This window comes from Arachis ipaensis, chromosome B10, assembly GCF_000816755.2.
Source record: "Arachis ipaensis cultivar K30076 chromosome B10, Araip1.1, whole genome shotgun sequence".
Lineage (NCBI taxonomy): Eukaryota > Viridiplantae > Streptophyta > Magnoliopsida > Fabales > Fabaceae > Arachis > Arachis ipaensis.
The window spans coordinates 63,774,670-63,779,208 of NC_029794.2; positions in this window are offsets into that span (position 1 = coordinate 63,774,670).

Sequence of the window (4,539 nt, forward strand, 5' to 3'; positions counted from 1 at the left end):
CCGACAACTTCACCAATATCTAGCTTAAAATCCACAAACTTATCCACTAGTTCCTCTTCCTTGATTCTCATCTAAGTAATTGTCAAGGACTTTTGACTCAATGCATCTGCTACCACATTTGCCTTTCCTAAGTGATAACTTAGTTCAAAATCATAATCCTTTAAAAGTTCCATCCACTTCCTCTGACGCATATTGAGATCTTTCTGATTAAAGATGTATTTGAGACTCTTATGATCAGAAAAGACGCTAAACATCAATCCGTACAAGTGGTGTCTCCAAATCTTCAATACGAACACAATGGCCGCTAATTCCAAGTCATGAGTTGGGTAATTTAACTCATGCGGTCTCAGCTGATGCAATGCGTAAGCCACCACATTCCGGTGTTGCATCAGCACGCAACCCAAACCCTTCAAAGAAGAATCACAATATACTTCAAACGGTTCATGTAGTTACGGTAAAATCAAAACAGGCGCTGAAGTTAACTTCTGCTTCAAAGTTTGAAAACTTTCTTCACACTCTGATGTCCACACAAAAGGCACTTCCTTCCTTGTCAACTTTGTCATCGGCAGTGCTATCCGGAAAAATCTTTCAATAAATCTCTGGTAATATTCGGCTAATCCTAAGAAGCTCCTAACTTTCATCACCGTCATTGATCTTTCCCATTCCATCACCGCCTCTACTTTCGAAGGATCTACGACTAATCCTCCCTTGCTCACCACGTGACCTAAGAACTATACTTCCTCCTTCCAGAACTCACACTTCGACAACTTAGCATACAATTTCTGCTCCTTTAAGATTTGCAATACAAACTCAAGTGTTCCTCATACTCCTTTGTCGTCCTGGAATAAACTAAGATGTTGTCTATGAAAACCACCACGAATTTGTCCAGAAAGGGACGAAGACTCTTCATGTAATCCATAAAAATAGCACGTGCATTCGTTAACCCAAAGGACATCACCACAAACTCATAGTATCCATAGCGCGTCCTAAACGCAGTCTTAGGGATGTCATCCTCCTTCACCTTTATCTGATGGTAACCGGATCTCAAATCGATCTTGGAAAACACTCCAGCTCCTTGCAATTGATCCATCAAGTCATCTATCCTTGGCAGTGGGTACTTGTTCTTCATAGTCACTTTGTTCAACTGTCGATAATCCACACACAATCGTATTCCTCCATCCTTCTTCTTCACCAATAAAACTGGCGCTTCCCATGGAGATACACTCGGTCGAATGAACATCTTGTCTAGAAGCTCTTCCAACTGATTCTTCAATTCAGCCAGCTCTATCGGAGCCATTCGATACGGCATAATCGACACTGGTCCGACTCTCGACACCAATTCAATCGCAAATTCAAAATCTCTCTGAGGTGGAAATTCTGGAATATCTTTTATGAACACCTCCAGAGAGTCTCTAACTACCGTAATTGGATCTAGTTCCTGATTATCACCTAACGTATTCGCAGCCAATAGAATATAACCCTGACACTCTTCCCCACTTCAGTGCATTATTACCGAGTTCAAGTAGTAACCCTCAGCTATCACCGCTCCCTTTTCTCCTTCTGGCATAAAATAAATTGACCACTCAAAGCAATCCAACAAAACTCGGTTCTTCGACAACCAATCAAACCCCAAAATTATCTCCAACCCAACCATTGGTAAACAGATCAAATCATTTACAAAGTCTCAACCCTGAAGCTTGAAACCTACTTATCTACAACCTGACCTAGTCATAACTATCTGATGTGGAGTATGTACATGCAGATCAAATACTAACTCTGACACTTTCAAGCCTAGTTCCTCAACCTTAGCAAACAAAATAAACGAATGTGAAGCTCCAGTATCATACAATGCAATCAAGTCTTTATCACCTATAAAACAGTTACCTCTCATCAACGGATCTGCCTTAGAAGCATTCTTGGCATTCACAGCAAATACTCGCCCTTGGTGCTGACTCTGACCCGCATTCGGGTTCTTCCCACGAGTGCAATTCCTCGCAAGGTGACCAGGCAAGCCACAGTTGAAGCAACCATTTAAACCAATCTTGCAAGAGTAATATGGATGAAAATGCCCACAACGCACACAAGTCAAATTCGGAGAAATCATACTCTGATTTCCTCTCCCTTTGGCATACTGAAACTGATTCTGAGTGTTCTTTCTGAAGCCTCCTTGTCCTTGAGGTGCATATCCTCCTCTGTTGAAATTCTGACCCCTTGGATGAAAATACTTGCCACGTCCTCGACTAGTGTTTCCTCCGTGAGTTTCCTTGGATGAAGCTACCATTATCGCATATTCCTCAACCATCCTCGCTTTGCTCACCAACTCAGAGAAGGTGCAAATCTCCATAGGAGTGATGAGTCCATATTTGATGAGATATTTTGGCTTGATTTGAGTGAATTTCATCACATAAACCTACACTTAAGCACCAAAAGAGTATACTTTTGTGTTTGATCCCTAAAGTGAACCTAAATGTGAAAACATGCTTTTTTGTGCTTAAATCAAGCAATTTAATTCCACTTTTATTCCATTTGATGCCATGACATATTTGTTGAGTGATTTCAGATCAAAGAGGCAAGAATGGATATGCAAAAGTGGAAGGAAGCATGTACAAAGGGAGAAAACATGAAGAAAATAAGGAGGAAGCATACAACCATGCGTGTGTGCACACAACCCTACGTGCATACGCACAAGAAGGAAATCAGTGTGCGTGCGTGCGCACAACACTCTGTGCATACGCACAAGTGGAAATTCAGCGAAGTGTACGTACGCACAGGTACCAGCACGTGACTTCAATTAAAAGTCACGTGGCTCGTGATTTTGGGGCTCTTTTGGCCCATTTCTGATGGCTTGGATGCTGAAATCAAAGGCTATGAAGGAGCAACAACACATAACAAAGGGAGCTCACTTTGGATTAGAAAATGCATTAGGAGTAGGAGTAGAGTAGAAATTCTCTCTTAGATTTAGTTAGGGTTTGTAGCATTTTATACTTCAAATTTTGATTTGGGATTATAGAAATTTTATTGTAAGTATTTCTTTAATTCTCTCTTTTATTATACCACTTGTTCTACACTTTCTTTTATTTTCATCTCTCTTGTCAATATATACATAGTTTTACAATTTTGGATTTCCATTTGGTCAATTTGATGTTTGATGATTATTGCATGTTTGTTTGAGTTGCTTTTATTGATTTTGAGCATTTATGATTCACAGCTTTCATTAATTTACCAAATTTGCCATGTTTTATTTTTATGCCCATTATGTGTTCGACGAAATGTCAATTTTGATTATGGGGTAATTTTCACCCCTTGGCTTGGGGAAAATGAGTATATGGATTACTAGAGCCATAGTGTCCAACATCTAGTGATAATTCTTGGGTTGTTAGTTGTTATTATTTCCACTAATGCTAGCTTTTTACAAATTAATTTGGTAAGTTAGTTAGGATTTGTGGGTTGATAACAATTATGCTCACTTAACTTACTCTTCGATGTTAAGGGTAGACTAAGTGAGATTAATCCATCATAATTATCATAGTTGTGGTTATGGGAAGGAAGGGATTCCATAACTCATCCCAAGTCAAGGTTTCATTTATGTTTTGAACTACTTTTCCATCACTTTATAGCATTACTTGTCCATATTACATACATAGATCTTTCATTCCTTTATTGCTTTATTAATTGCAATTTTGTCTTGTTCTTTTATTTCTTTATTTATTTACTTGAATCATTGAAAAACCCTTGCTTCTCATAACCAAAATTGCATGCGCTCATCAGTATTAGTCCCTAGGGAGAACGACCCGGGAGTTAAATACTCTCGGTTTATATTTGCTTTGAATTGTGACAATCTTTAGAATAATAATTTGATTATTGGCCAATTGTTGGTTTGGAGCTATACTTGCAACGAAGATCTATTTGGAAAAAATCCTAACCTACAATTTGGTCACTCATCAAATTTTGGTGCCGTTGCCGCGGAACTAGCGTCATAAGTGCTATATTTTTGTTGTTGTAAATATGTGAATAGTGTGAATACATACTTTTTGGGTTGTTTTCTTGTTTTTGCTATTAATTAGGATTTTGTTTCTTTTGTTACTTGATGTCTTTAGTTTTTATTTTCTATTTTCTCTATGAGTTATCACCCTCTTGGTTTGGAGTTTGGTTGTGATTATTTTGTAGGGCTTGATAACTTTAATTTTGGAGGAAATCATGGGATTGGATCATCAATTTTGGGAGAAGCAACCTCCTTTATATTACAATGAGCCATACCCTTCCCGATGCACATACCCAACCCTGGGATATGGTGGATTCCACTATGACTATATACCTCCACCACCATATACCTATGACCCCTATCCTTAACACAACCCTCAATCACTATATTTTCAAACACCACATCAATACCATCATCCACCTTCTTACGCATCACCTCAAGATACTCATCAACATGAACTACTTCCCACATATCCAACCTTCTTCCCAACCAATGAACCTTCCATCTTACCTAATTATGAAGCTTTCCCACCCTTGGCCCAAGAGACACAAGACCTT